General features: G+C 37.0%; 1 protein-coding gene across 1 annotated transcript in view; it reads left to right on the top strand.

Annotated features, from left to right (window-relative positions):
• Positions 1-6,979: 6,979 nt before the first annotated feature.
• The window catches only part of EPYC (epiphycan), a 32,737-nt gene continuing 23,283 nt past the window's right edge, over positions 6,980-16,433 (top strand). The window contains exon 1 of the mRNA XM_031600016.2: positions 6,980-7,119. The gene's annotated coding sequence lies outside the window, so the exon portion shown is untranslated. The remainder of the gene's footprint in view (positions 7,120-16,433) is intronic.

Below are 16,433 nucleotides of genomic sequence, written 5' to 3'. Positions count from 1 at the left end.
GGGGTAACAATAGAGAGTTGTTAATGCAGAAAGCACATCTATTTTTCCCTACAGTTTAATTGTACAGACTGACACAATTTGCAGGGCTTTCTGGTAATGTGTCATGACTTGTCCTCTCTTGGTTAACTTGTCAAAGGTAAATAGTAGTAAAGAAGTGACAGGTGAGTTTGTGACATTATTTTCTGTACTGACATTTGTGATCAGCTTTAAATGATAATCAGTCGCCTCTTCCAAGTCTCCAGAAACTGTTTAAACACAACAGTTCTGACACAGCTCAGCAGTTACAAGTCCTGTTGAAAGCTCATGTTAACATACCCTTTGTTTAGATTTAAGAAAAAAGTCTCTCCTCTGAAAGTTGTTACTGTTTTCAAGGAAAATATGTCAAATACTCTTGCAGTTTTCATAATCTCTTTTGATCATTTCAGAAACCATTTCCATAACAGTGCTGATGAATATGTGTGCCTTATTTAAAAGAAAATAAACTTTGAGCAACTATATCTTATCATTAATAGATAATTTGAAATGTTTTAGATAAGTCTTTTCACACTGATTTGCTAGAAGCCACATTTCACACCGAATATATGCATCCTATTACTATGAAAACACTTCAATTTATAAATTCTACCTGTTCCCTTGTGTGTGGACATATATACTTTAAGACTGGCTTCACATTCAAGAAAATATCTTATGAACTGTGAGTCACCCAAGGTAGTGATCTCAGTCTATTTGTTTGCTGGGGATGCACATTCCTAGTCTTTCAGGAGTCCACTGTCCAAAATGTTTCATAAGAAAAAACTCTGTCTTTCCCCTCTCAGTGGTGGTAAGGCAAATAGATGCAGAATTGTTTTGCAAGCAGAAACTGTTTTCAGAAATAAAAATAAGTAAAAAAAAAAAAAAAACAAAAAACCAACCCTATAAAGAAATAAATCATTTTCTCTCCAAGCTCATAAATTGGCAGTAGAAATTTATGTGATGCTGGATGATGAAACTCATTCAAATTACTTCCAATTGCATATATTTGCTCTACAGTATCTCTACAGTGTTTTTGGGAAAGCTCCCCAAAAGAGAAGGAAGACAACTCAGAACTAAGGATATTACTAAAATATGTTAAGATACAAAAAGCCTTCCTCCTAATTAAGAACTATAACCAAGCAATTTAGATGAGTTAATTTTTGGAGACGTGAAAAAGGTCATCTTTTCATAGAAGAAAACAGTTTTAAAACTGTAATGGTAGAACATTCATCTTCTTAGTGATAATTCTTAGAGATGCTGCAGTTGGTATGAGAAGATGTTTATGGTAGTCAACTCTGTTGCATGTGTTTGTATATAAGCACAACTTCCAATGAAACAAAACAAAGGAGATCAAGTACTAGCTGAGAGAGAGAGAAATGAAAACAAAGACTAGGGAAGGAAAAGAAGAGAGGGTCTTTGGTAGAAGGACAATATCAGAGTGAGAAGGAAAATAAGGTTGATTTGGAACAGAAAGAATCTTGAAAGATCCCTTCATGGGCATCTCTTTGTGTAAAAAAATGGGGAAAGAATCTTGAAGAGCTCAGATGCATTTTGGGAGGAAAACTGAGATCCCAGAAGCTATTGCTCCACAATGCCTCTTGTAGTGGTGCTACGGCCTTTCCTAAAACTTAGATTCACTATGTCTTAGTGTAGTCTATCTTTACTTCTTTAGGAACTGGCAGGAAAGCAATCACATTCAGTAACAGTGTCTCATGTTTGCAATAATGTCCAAAGCGCTGTGATTAGCAAGTAATCCAACATTTGAACCCTGTCCAAACACAAAGAAACTGTGCCGATGTGAAAACAGCACCCATGAGCTTTCTTCAGATCATGCATTACTATATATTGTGCTCTGTTTCATGCTGATGTGGAATTGCCTTTTAGAAAGAATTCCAGAAGGAATATAGTATTATGCCACAACCTTGAATTTCATTAAAGATTTTTTGGAAACCATATGAGGAAGCAATGTCAGCTGGCAAATCAACCCTGCTGTGTTCTCAGGCTTGACCCTCATTCTGTAAACCATATGCTTTTCCATGTGCTTAGTTTTATCAGCTAATGCTTCAAAAACTGGCTGATACAAGATCCATGGTCTACTAATTTTCAGTGGCCCTGTAACTTGTGGTTTTTTTTTTCAGGAGCACTCTGGCCCCTTAAATGCTTACAGGTGCTGAATCAAGACTCAGATATACTACAAACTCGAAAGTTTTTGACTGGTCTCTACTTAACAATATGAAGTGGAAAAGTCCAATTTTATTCAAGGAATGCCAGAAAAAAGGAGGTTTAATGCTGACAGAGAAAAGTCAATGTTGGATAGCTATAGAAAAGATGTTTAAAAAAATTCTAAGTCCCAGCATTGGTTAATCATATCATTTGGGGCATCTCTACTCTTGTAAATGGGATGGCCCTGTAGATTCATCCTGCTCATGCAAGGCATATAATTGGATTATTAAGCCAGATTAATATGGATCAAATTCACATTGAAATTCAGATTTCAGAATATCAGAAATCCCATTCATAGGTGGTTTTTGTTTTTTTTTTTCACTGGGGGACTTGTTATCTAAGTATTTTTAAGGCTCCTATGTAACTCTTGCATCAAAGCCTATACCTTCAGTATTACTTTTTGGCTCTAACTTAACACAACAGGAATTTTATTTCAATGCATAATCTACTTAAGAGAAAAGAAAACAGTTGTTCTGGATCAGGCATTCCCTCTCCAAATCTCTAGATCTTCTTGCCAGAATCCCACAGAGGTACGGTTGTTCTTTCGTTAATAGTACATGATGAAGTGACACATATGCTCTTTTCAATATGTTGTTACCCAAATGACTATATGTCTAGTAAACAAAAGAAAAATACTGCATAAGACAAAGAGTAGAAGAGGAGAAACAGCAGTGAGTAAAAGATCTTATGAAATGATGACTTTCACCAAAGTGGCTTTACTTAGAGAAAAATGAAGTTTTTAACTGTAATCAATGCCTCGAGCTATTCTGGATATAATCCAAGAGAAATGAAATGAGAATGAGGTACATGAAATCTTCTGAGTTTGCAATAGTAACAGTTGTGCCTAGAGAACCTGGGGATAGGAGATTGTTATTCAAATATGCCTGGATTAAATAGCATCTTCAATTCAAGCATACATCACTCTCCATTAAAACAAAGAAAAAATCCAAGGCTAAGCACACTGTACAAACACTCTATGATCTTCAATAGACAGTCTTATAATCAAACATCATGTAATTAGTGCAGGAATTGAATGCCAAAAATATGTTGTGATTCTATTAAATGTACCCTTAAGGATTTGTGAAAAAGAATAAATATTCTAGGACCGATGCCCATTTACCCTGCTCTGTTCCACATGAAAGAAATTATATTAAATCAACTGCATATCTGGAAAGAATTAAATCATCATCTCTCATTGGCAAGCCTAAAGGAAAAATTCACAAGAAAGCACAGTTTTACATAATAAAAGTTCTCATGTTTCATGGAGTAAAAAAGGAAAAAAATGACTGCCAAAGGGAAAGGTTTTTTGGTTTTTTGTTTTTTTTGTTTTGTTTTGGTTTGGTTTGGTTTTTTTTGCTTTTTTTTATCTTTTCAGATAATATATTAAGGAGCTCTCATCTGCTCCCTTTTATTATCTTTATTCAGTGGCCCAAATCTGCAGACATAGTACCCAAAATTATCTAAATGAAACCAGCTCAAATGCTGTCGTGGAAACTCTCTCAGAAAGAAACTCTTTCTAACAGCTGATCCAGTGACAGCCATTGGCACTATACGGTAGCAGTCCAAACAGACTGGCCCCCTCAGCAGGATTCTTTTTAACGACAGAAATGTCTGGATTTTTTACTGCCCTTGAGGTCTGTTTAAAGTAGCATTTGGGCCAAAATCTGCCTTTGTTAGTGGTGTTTCAGAGGTGTAAATGAAAACAAGGACTTTCTCCAGCAGACCAAACTTACCACTGGCTCCAAATGATTTACTTCAGAGATGGCTTTGGTTTAGTGCTGTAGAGTTACAAGTCACATGGAACTGTGCTTTAATTTGTGGAACTGTTTAAGGCCAGATTGAATGGGGCCCTGGGCAGCCTGGTCTAGCATTAAATGAGGAGGTTGGTGGCCCTACATGTGGCAGGGGGGTTGGACATTCATGATCTTTGAGGTCCCTTCCAACTCTGGCCATTCTGTGATTCTGTGATTCTGTGATCATGCTTGAGTATGAACGGTGATCATTAAGATGCCATAAAGCATTCAGGGCTTAACTCTCACTTACTCTGTTCTCTGAGGTGGAAATCTGGCTTTCACTAGCTGATGCTGTGTTCTACAGACTTTAATAAGGAGAAGCTGCAAACCTTGAATTACAAAAATTACAGATTAGATACATACTTAAATACCCACTTAACAGATAGAAACTGAGATTTCTCACTTCCTTGCAGAAAATGAACAACTTATTCAGCATCTCATTTCTGGCTTCAGCAATTCCATCAATTACTGAGTCTCCTTTTACACCTCAGGTCCCTTTTCAGAAGGTCTTAGTCCTTCTCTCAGTCTCTTCTATTCTCTGCTAATCACCCACTGCTCTTTTTCTTTAGATAAGTGGTTTTATTCTCACTATTTGATCCTTAGCCTCTGTGATTAGGATTCCTCAGTCTTCTGCTGAAAGCTATATTAGAGAAATTTCAATTTGAAGAGGGAAAATACAGAATTTGTTCTTTTCCTCTCTAATTCTCCTCAGTACTACATTTCTTAATAAATCTACATTTACTTATTCTTGTTGTTCACTTCTTGTTTTGGATGCTTCACTTCCTGTTTTGGATGCTTCCCTTCACCTACTTTGACCTGAATTTTGTCACCACATTCCAAGCTGTTTCCTGTGTTTCTTGAACTATTATTCCCATCTATAGGCTGTCAGTACTTTTATAGCACTCAGTTGTTAGAATCTCTTCCTTCTGGTCTCCTTGACAGTAATTCCGATTTTTTTCCTTTCTCTGTCTTGACATACAGTGTTATTTGCACACACATTTGCACACTAATTATTTAGAGCTTCAAATCATCTTCCTTGACTATCATTTTGAATACACTGTACTAAATCTGTCAATTTTTGCTATTTTCCATTCCCCAAAATGAATTCAAGCTTCTGATCTTCAGGTTGGAAGATCTGGACAAAGAACTCAGCTACCTGTTATCACATACTCCAAATAATGTATTGATGTGATTCTACACTAAAAACTTGCAGAACTTTTCATCTTATGTTTCACTAAGCAGTTGCTTCAGAAGCTGTGGCAGATGCAGTCAGAAAACTTTGATATTTTCACCTGCTTTTAAACGTGGCTCATGTAGGCCCTTTTGCTGTGGTGCTAGCATTATATTTTTTTTCCAGTTCCTTACAGTGGATTCTCTGACTACCAAAAGGAATCAGCAAAATAACTGTGGGCATCTGGGCAAACAGCACTATAATCACCACATTGCTCCTCAAAGGACAGAAAGAGAGCACCATTTGTGCAGTGAAATTTAACACTGTTTCCCTTGTGCTTGTATGGAGAATTTCCCTCTGCACCATAGCTGGAAGAATTCCCACAGCCCAAAGCTGGCAGAATCTGGTTTAATCTGGGTTTCCTGACTTCAGGAAACTTGCACAAGCCAAAACTTCCCCATGAATGATTCCCTTACATGTTCACCTCCACAGCTTTGTGTGAAAACAAGACATTACCGATCTCGAAACAGCACTGAGACGCACAAGCACTGTGGTTGCTTTGAACCCTAAAGTATGCCTCTCTCCTTCCATGTATAATCCAGTGCTTGTGCATTTTCCTGACACCTGGCACACTTGCTTAGATTAGGTGCTTAAATTCGTCTCTTTTGGAGAACAGATAGCAGTAGAAGTCCACCCAATGGAAAACTTCAGCTGCAATGATTGTGCTCGATATAAGGTCATTTTTCAGTTGATCCATATCCTCTTTCCAGCAGTGGTAACACTGAGATGGCAGAGCTCATGCAGCACAGACCATGTGGGAAATTGTTGCAGATGGTCCACTGAGCAAATGCTGACTGCAGCTTAATTTTGAGTTGTGAAAGTCAGTGACAGGTTGTTCAGGCAATTAAGCAAAGCAAAAAAAAAAAAAAAAAAAAAAAAGAACAAACTAAAGCCCCAAAAAGGCAGTTTTGTAAATCAGACCTCTAAATGCCATTTGATTCTAGAAACTTGAGGTTCTGTCAAGCTATCAGGATACCATATGTGTATGTGTCAGTTTATGAAAGTCTTTCTCAGTGTGTAAAAATTAAAGAGCATTTTTGTAAAGGCCACATACATTTCAAATAGGAAGTGAAATGCAATGTCTTTGTACTTCTGTTCAACCAAAAAAATATCCAAAAATGTTTTTGAAGGCATTTTTCTCAGACATTTGCCTTTAAAAATATGATTAAGTCTGACCTTTTTTAAATGGTGGAAAAATTCATGTGTTGCTCTTCAATCAGTGTTAGTTTCCTGTACTGTCACGCTAACAGCAACCTGAACTTATGCTGAACTGCTATCTGGGCCAATATTTGCTGCAAGGTAATTTGTTTTTGTCTTGCTTTCCACACATTTCATTAATAGAAATGGATTCTGGCTAACATTGTATTTTCTTCTTGTTTACAGCTACATTATTTTGCAGATACTTGATAAATCACCTCAGTAACTCGAACAGCTAAAGAAGATTCATATTTCCTTAAAGTCAATGAGAAAAATCTTGTATTATAGACTAAATTCTCTCTGTGTATGCTAGTGTCTCATAAGACACGTTCCCAAGTCTGCTCAGAAAAGAAACAGTTTAAAGCAGAAACTCAAAACAAATAAACAGAATTATTGGCTGAGGGGTGGTGTGCCTCTTGCTGACAGTGCCAGAGGTCCTGGAGTCAGGTCACAGCCCACAGCCCAGCTCTGTCTGTCTCACTTTGCACAGCTGCTCCACAGCCCACAAGTCTTGCTGGGGAGCTGCATCCCTCCTCTGCAGACTGCCTAAAATTCTTGGTGCTATTTCTGCCACTGTGGAGTGAAGCTGGATCATAGCCTGTGTTAAAATCCAAGTTATTTCATAGCTGGTATTAACAGGAAGAAAACTTCTCATAGGATGTAGTAAGTTATGGGGGGGGGGGGGGGGGGAACAAAAGGAAAAAAGAAAAAATCTTTTGCTAAAAAAATCAATAATTTAATGTATGAAAACATACATTATTTAAAAAAGTAATTTCCATGTTATTAGAGCAATGGGAAGAAAATAAATTGCGCACAGTCAGCTGGTAATAATGAAACCTGCTGAAGCTCAACTGTTTATATGATCCCTTTCAGCTGTCACTTGCAGCTCTGTTTTACAATGCAAATGTACTTAAATTAAACTATCAAATACATTAGAGAGAAAATCCATCTTTTTGGCCTGTATAATTGAAAAAAAACAGAAAACCAAAAAACATTAGGGCTATAATTTTAATGTTTTATAAAACTTAATGAAAAACACTAAAATATTAACCATATTTTATTTCTAGCTTTTTCAATGACAACATTAAAAAATGAACTAGCTTTTAAAATGAAATTGTAATTTTTTATTTTTGTATAGATCTGATTGTTGGGGGAGATGAAGGGAGTTGTATTTTTTTTCTTTTGTGTATGTGTGTATCCTACTTGTCAATAAGTGATTTTCCTCCTTCTCAGGGAAGACAGTCTGACATTTAGCATTTGATATATTGATTAAGTGAATCAATATATTTCCCAAATACCAGACCGGAGCAGAGAGCACTAATGACAGTAGAGCTTTCCATGAGATTGATAACATCTGAGCCTCTAGCTAGGTGACTGCTAGAAGAAGCAAATAAAAGGAAATGTAAAGCATAAATGCCACTGAAGTGTGCAATTAAAATAATGATAACATGAAAGCCGTGTGCATGGATGATGTTGCCTCATCAAAGTATTGCCATAACTGTTTTATAAATTGTGTTTATAATCCCTAGACTGTGTTCTGCAAGTTGAGTAATTACATCTTCTTTAGAATCATAGAAACGTTAAGGTTGGAAAAGACCTCCAAGATCATTGAGTCCAATCATCCACCTACCACTAATATTACCCACTAAACTATGTTCCTTCGTGTCACAACACCATGTTTCTTGAACACCTCCAGTGATGGTGACTCCACCACCTCCGTGGGCAGCCTGTTTCAGCACCTGACCACTCTTTCAGAGAAGAATTTTTTCCTATTATCCAACCAGAACTTCCTCTGATGCAACTTGAGGTCATTCCCTCTTGTCCTATCACTAACAGATCACTACAGATGAAATTACTTGCTAGTGCATTATTCTGAAGTTGTGAAGTTTGAGATGCTACAAGTAATTAATATTCATGCATTTTCTAACAAATTCAATGAAAGCAGAAATTGCTTTTATGTAAGTCTATTGGGATAGACTTACGTAAAGGAATTCAAGTGCAAACAATTGTGTCATCATACAAGTATTTTTTGATGTTGGTGTTTGAAAGAAATTTTTTTTTCTAATGAGTGGGAAAAAAACCTTTTGTTCAGTGTTTTCAATTTCAAATTTGCTCAGGTAATTGAGGATGACATGACATCCATTCTGTCCCATACTATCTTTTACAGTCTCAATACATGAATTAAATATGATAGTCTTTATCATTTTTGTTGAAAAATGGATAAAACAAAATATAGTATACTATAAAAAACCTGTGTTCTAATGAAATCTTTCTCTTATTGAATCTTTTTTCTGGTTTAGTTTTCCATCTCAGGGAAAGCATCATACATCTTTCAGTGATAAATATGATAACCCAGCTCTGAACTGTAGTTGTTTAGCCAAGGAAAAACTTAACAGTTTTCCATCTCTACAGCCAGGAACTGCTTTTTTCCTGAAAGGGTCTAACACCACAGGCTGGTCTGGAACAGCAGACAATAGCTCGGATGTTAATAAAAACCATTCTGCCACACCACATGCTTGCATACTCAGCACTTCTATCTTATTTTCAACTATGATTAAGAAAGATTCCTTGCCCAACTCCTCAAAACTCATGCAAATTATACCTCTTAAAGAGCAAACTGTAAATTTGGTTTTAGAAGAATGGCAGCCTATCTAATATGAATGGAATATAACCCAAGTATGTGAGTCTGCAGCTCTGACTCCAGCCTTTGGGCTCTGTGAGACTTCTTGAGACTGCCTTTGTTACAGCTTATGCATAACTGGTAGAGAAATTAAGCACAAAATGTACATTTGTTTTCATCTAACTGATTTTAAAAGTATAAAAGGATTAGTAACAGGTTGAAAAAAAAAAGGTGGCCCATTATAATTTCTCCAACAAAGTCTTCAGAAAATGCATCTCCATCTCTCCTCTCAAGCTTTCCATGGAGCACAAGCAAACATCAAGCACCAATCTCAATTTATGTTATGTCAGTATCACCTGCCAGCTGTGTCCAAACTGAAACTGCTAAATATCCTGAGAAAAAGTATATTTTTGAGACTTTGGATTCAAATAAAAGGAAGGAGTACAAGATGGATAATTTGTTGTAAAAGCGATTTCAGATTTTGTTTAGCTGAGTTGAGTAATTGGAGTTCTCTGACTTTCTAAGTGCTTTTCTAAGCTAACCATATGGTTTATTCCTATAAAATATACAGTAATAATCTCACAATTTTTCATCTGCTTGAAAATTTATAGCATACTGAAAGAGAGAATAGAACAGTGTGATGGATTTAACTTACGGGCTGTTTCTGTGAACAAATGCTAAGGATGTAAAACTGAAAATGGAAATAAGGAGAATCTTTGAATTTTACAGGACAGTCATGCCTGCAAATCTGGTTAAAGATGATTAAAACTAATAGCTCTTGGACCATGCTTACAGTTTGCAAGAACATTTAATGATTCCAGAAGCAGATATTGCAGGTTCTAAATCACCTTTTCCAGGAGAAAAAAATTGTTATTGTAACTATAGATTTGGTGTTTGATTTTACAGTAAGTATGCAGAATCCTTTTTAATACTAAAACTTTATTCTTAATAACAAGGAAATTCCAAGTCTAAATAGACGTGGTTTTTACATGGGTAAGAAACCAATATTCTGGATGCTCATTTAGAAAAGCATTACAGTTTAGCACACCAAACTGCATGAAAATGTTTGGAGATCTAATCAGTAATAATCAATGCTAGATAGATCTGGTATACATTTGATAGTTTGATAGTTGATTGATAGTTGATAGTTGATAGAAAGAGTCAGGCTATTTTTAATTTATATTTTTTTATTATTTTTATGGAAGATATAAAAAATAAAAACAAAGTAGGCAAGCTGTAAAAATTACCAAAAATTTGTGTTTCAATGATAGGAAAAAGATCATACAGTACACAATCTAACATTGTAATCTGCTGCCAAAAAATACAAAGGTGAAGGGTGACAGTAAGAGTAACTTTTAAAGGAGACAAATAACAACTTCAAAGGATCATATGAATTGATAATGAAATTTGTCATCAAGAACAAAGGATGAGGCATACTGAGGTGAGAAATAAGTATTACACATGTAATCGGTTTTTTTTTTTTTATGACTCATTAAAAAGCTATTTGTTTTCCTGCATTCACTGTTTATTCAGAAATAATGAAAACTAAACAGGACTTTACTAATAAAAACAGTTGTAGCTATCTTACATTTTCTGTTTAACTCTATTTTTCCTTCTGTTTATGCTGATTTGCACAAGGGATGGAACAGTTGGAGCACTGTAAATCCTTCTTTTGTACTCTGTTTAACTTTGATGAGCAAAATGGAAATGATAATCCCTTCTGCAGACACATGATTTCCTTCCTTTCCCTTCTCTCTGAGACATTTGTTTTTATGTGCTCCAGCCTTTGTTCCCAAGTCCCAAGGAGGCTCATTTGATGCACTCCTTTTCCCATGGTCCTGGACTAAACAAGGCTCTACAATCCAGCAATTCAGGAAGTTAGAGATACTGAGACAGGACAGGGATGTGTCAAAATAGCTTCCTACCTCTCCAACCTATGCCTTTAGAACAAACAAACAAAAAGGAGGGCAGGGGGGCATTCAGAATCTCAGAAGTGAATTTTCTGAAATGCTGGCGTGAAATTTAGCTCTGCCTTTGATTGCAGCTAACTTCAATGATTACAGGATTTTGCATTCTGGTTTCTCTTTATCTACATAATGGTGAGTGCATATATTAAATTTGGAAAACAAATAATAGAAAATCATAAGAACAAGTTGAGACAAACATTTGGACGAGAAGTAGATTGTTTAGGACAGTATTTTTATGCACCTCAGTAAAGCTCTTCATGAACATTCAGTGGGAACAGTTTGGAGTGCTGAACACTACTTCCGTTTAGAAAATTTAAAGCTGTCCAATTGGATCAGGTTGAGATATGTATAAGGGCTGCTCCAAAAGTAATGCATCCTATTTCATTATGTAGGCCCAAGACATCGGAGGCAGAAGTTAGTGGCATGGCACTAGAGGTTAAATCTTCCCACCAATATTCCGTTACATTTTGTTGCTGTGTCACAGATTGCAGCAGAGGGGCAGTGTGACAGAATGGCATCTGACATGGAAGTGAATTTGAAGCACAAGTGTGTCTTCCAATTGCAGAAAAAGCTAGATTCATTGACATTCATTAATGCTTGTCAAACACTTATAGAGAGAGCAAACAGCAGATTTGAGCAGGTTGAGGTGTGAGTTTCAGCCATGACGCTGTCATAGCAGCTGTGAGTCATTTCTGTAGGTGCAGATTTTTATGAGCGTGGCATGCAGGCCCTTGTCCATCACTGCAGAAAATGCATAGCTAATGGTGGTGACTCTTTTTGGCCTGTTTCTTGTGACCAGTGTACCTGTAGAATCCCTTCTTGTTATTTTTCACATCCCTCACCACGTGCACTTCCATCTGCACTCTGGCTTCTCTGATCCCATATCAGCATGTCCTGAAAACATCCCTATATTCTTCCCACATGACACATCCGTGCTTACACTGCCTGTAGACGTTCTTCTTATCCCTCAGTTTGACCTGCAGGCCCTTGCCCAACCATATACAGGTTTCCTGCCTCCCCTGCTGCTTCTCCTGTGCTGGGGGATAGAGAGCACTTGTACTCTCAGAAGGGCATTCTGTTCTCTGTAATGAAATTAAGGTCCCCTCCCCATTCTAATGTTAATGCTAACCTGCTAAAGCAAAAGTTAACATGTTTTTTTTTATGTGGCAGAGCATATTTTGTCAGATGAATACGTATGGACCTCCTAGGTATGAGCAAAATGTGAATGTCCCTCCTTCACATCACCAAGCATACTTGCCAACATAATGCAAGTGACCCAAATTTCCTTGTGTGGCTGATGCACTTCTGATCATAGAACCTGGAAAAGAATTGGCAGAAATCTAGTATATCTTTTTAAGGATCTATACAGCTTGAGCAGCTTAAGTTACTGTTACCAGTATTACAATACTCCTTTATTTAGACTGGTCCCAGGCCCAAGAGAAGGTGACCTTTCATTTTATTACTGTTGTTTTATATGAAAATACATAAACATCTTCGCTAATTGCTCTTATCCTATCATTTCGAACTGGGAGCATCTTTTAGCCAGGTGCTAAGTAGAAACAGAACAAATGATTCATACAGGGACTCGTCTCACTCCTCCCAGAGCTGGACGTTATCCTCCTTGATTAAAAGTAGCAACAGAACTTGAGAGATCTGAAGTAGCAGAGAAAAGGTTTACTTCTGGTCAGGTTGGCAGTCTAGAAAGGTGATGATGGAGAATCTTAATGATGTATACAAACTCTCTTTCTGAGGGACAGGCAGGACTTTTAATTTCATGGAGAAAATACTATTCTTCCCACACATTCTTTATTATCAGAAGTTTCTGAGGATGAATCTGTGAGGCCCAAAATAAAAAAAAAGCAAAGAAAAAAAATTGTATTTATTAAATGAATGCTGACAGTCTGAATCAAAGACTCAGTTCTTTATAATCAGAGTTTTGGAAAAACAAGACTAGGACAACCCTGAGGCTTTGGCACTGAGTTCAAGAGCACAGCTAGCAGTCATTGTATCTCCAGGAGCTGGGAGAACTGAAATGGAAACAAAGTCTTCTCAAAAATACAAGGGAATAAATTAATTCATTTTGCATTGCCAGCAATTATACAGTAGGAATGCATTTTTAGCTAAAAAGTGTTAGGCAACGACCACAGCTGGATATGCTTTCAGCTCTAGTCCTACTCCAGAAACCACTAGATGCAATGGAACTCTCCATTAACTTAGCGAGCTTTTAATCAAGCCCAATATACAAAATCAGACAGCAAGATTTAGAGATAACTAGTGATGTTTGCAAGACAGTAACTTAAACTGCAAAATCCTCTCCAGATTGTCTCTGAAGGGACTAATTAGAGGACATGGAAAGATCATTTGCAAATGTCCTTTATCCTGTCCCTAGAATTTCATTATCTTCTGTGATAACAGGATTCAGAAAACACAAGACAGTAACCCAAATCATAAACTTTCTGTGAGCTTTTTTCGAATGCTTGTCTTTGCAATCAGAAATATCACCAGTGCTTATATAAACTTTTTTTTCCTTTGCTTTTGTGTGCATAATCTCCAACTGCTAAACTCTTGGGTCTCTTGGATTTCTATCTAGTCTAGGGCTGCTGGCATCCAGGGTCAAAGAAGATGCAAAACATTAATTCCTCCATCAAAAACAGCATGTCTCCCACAGATATGCCACTCAGTTTCCAACTTCTGCTTACTTACGTCATAAAATGCACCCCCAAAATAATTTTCTTTCTTTGACCCTTTTATTTTAATTTGAAAAATATGTGTGCCACATAAGACAACATGTTCTGAATTTTGTGATATACTTTGTATAAAATGTAGGCTTTTCCAAATAAGTTTCCATAGCTGTAACGAAAAAAAAAAATAATGCCAACATCAGTTACTGTACTACAACATTTGCCTTCAGTTCATTTTATTTGCTTACTGGCCTCCTTGTTTTTGCAAAAACAAAGCTAGCAAAGTATATTGTATTTTAGCAGAAATGGGAAAATAGTAAGCCATGAAAATCACGATTATGGTAAGATCCAGAAACTAAAGTGGTTTGAATAGTTTTGGTCTTAATAAAACAAAACCTATAGACCAAAATTGCCAAAAGCTTCAGGCCCTAGGCCACAGTGTAAGAATCAATTTATTTGTGTAAAGAACTGAGAAAATAAACATGAGTGTAGAACTGAAGAAGTTGTTTTAGATAAGAATTTTCCTTCAACAAAGGATACAAGATTGAAGTCTTTTGTACAATACTTTTTGTAAATGAGAAAGACTTATTTAGAATGAGCATTTAGAAATTACATCTTTTAAAAGACCAAGTACAGAAGTACAGAAGAAAATAAAACACTTAGAAGTCAGATAATGTTCATTACTTGATTATGGGGAACCACTAGGATGCATTTTCTTGCAGAAGCTATAGCTATTTGTTATGTGGCCTCCAAGAAGTATACTTGGGCTCTGAAAGTAACTAGGTCATTAGTTTCAGGAGTAAATCACAGTACTTTGAGTTTAAAACTACTGACCAGAATAAAAGCTGCAACAGGACTCAGTAGTGTGGTGTTCCCACAGCACTTACTATGGGAAGGAGTTTTCAAGAAGGAAATTATTGGATGTAACGGTTCAAGGCCCACCTTTTGATAGGAATCATATTAAGCTGAACCTTCCTGTCATCTAGGAGTAGTTATAGTAGTGTAAGGCACTGCAGGGCTTCACTCAGTTGCCAAGACAGCAAATAATACTAAGTAACATTTCATTTGTCCTAAAATATCTTGCCTATTTGCTGACAGATTTGTTATTCTTCTACAGGTCATTTGATCTATCTGCTAAATCTTTTCAAATTTCTTAGATTGCCTAGGCCAGTGGACATTCAAACTATTAAGAGATGGCTTAAAATTTTTAACATGCTTTGAGTATTGCATACAAATTTGGGCTTATAGGTTGGTCTTTTTAGTTGAAAAACAAAATGATGAGGAAATTATTTAAAACAAAAGGAATCAGGTTTCCTTAATACATTAGAGTCTTTTACATTAACACTATATTCCTTCAAAGGTAAGGAATATATTTTGGCTTTTCCCAGCTGTTTCCATGGAACACTGGGAGTATTCGGATGTACATTTAAAAGAAGAGATGGAGAAATGACAAAGAAGATCTGAAGAGTTGTTGTTTATTGTACAAAATGGCAATAATAAAAAAATAAACACAGAATCAAGTAGAAAAAAATATACTGGTGCAATAAAGTACACACTACTACAGTATATATTTATCACTTGCAGTATATTATAGCAGTTCATATATGTTAAGTGGTATCATCCTTTACAGAATCATAAAATCATTAAAGTTGGAAAAGACCTCTAAGATTGTCTAGTCCAACCATCAGAGCATCAGCACCATGGTCAATAATGATGTCTCTCAGGGCCATCTCTACATGTCTCTTTAACACCTCCAGGGATGACATCACCACCTCCTCTGGTAGCCTGTTCCAATGCCTGAACCTCCCATGGTGCAACTTCAAGCCATTACATCTCATCCTATCACTAATTATCTGGGAGAAAAGGCTGACCCCCATATGCTACAAACTCCTTTCAGATTATTGCATAGAGCAGTAAGATCTCCCTGAGCCTCCTTTTCTACAGACTAAATAATCCCTGTTCCCTGAGTCACTCCCTGTAAGTCTTGTGCTCCAGATCCTTCAAAGCTGTGCTACCCTTCTCTGAGCATCTTCCAAGGTGTCAATGTCTTTCTTGTAGTGAGGGGCAGAAAACTGAAGACAGTGCTTGAAGTGAGGCCTTACCAGTGCCAAGTACAGAGGAATGATCACCTCTGTTGTCCTGCTGGCTACAATATTCCTGATACAAACCAGAATGCCACTGGCCTTGTTGGCCACCTAGACACACTTCTGGTTCATGTTCAGCCAGGTGTTGACCAGCACTCCCAGATCCTTTTGCTCTGTGCCACTTGCAAGCCTCTCTGCCCCAAGTCTGTAGCAGTGCATGGGATTATTGTGGCCAAAGTGGAGTACTCGACACTTGGTTTTGTTGAACTTCATCCCATTGGCCTCAGCCCAGAGATCAGCCAATCCAAATGCCTCTGTAGGACCTTCCCACACTTAGGCAGATCAACACTACCTCCCAGTGTGGTGTCATCTGCAAACTTACTGAGAGTGCACTCAATCTCCTTGTCCGGATCATCAAAAATACAGTAAAAGGATAGGCCCCAGTACTGGCCACTGAGGAACACCACTTATGACTGGACAGCAGCTGGATTTAATTCCATTCACCACTGCTCTCTGGGTCCATCATCCAGCCAGTCTTTAATGCAGTGAAGAGTACCAATCATGTCCAAGTCATGAGCTGCTAGCTTCTCAAGGAAGATACTGTGGGGGACAGAGTCAAAGGCTG

The sequence above is a fragment of the Phasianus colchicus genome, chromosome 1 (genome assembly GCF_987193195.1).
Source record: "Phasianus colchicus chromosome 1, bPhaCol1.hap1.1, whole genome shotgun sequence".
NCBI classification, from domain to species: Eukaryota; Metazoa; Chordata; class Aves; order Galliformes; family Phasianidae; genus Phasianus; species Phasianus colchicus.
This window is presented reverse-complemented; position numbering and strand designations above follow the sequence as displayed.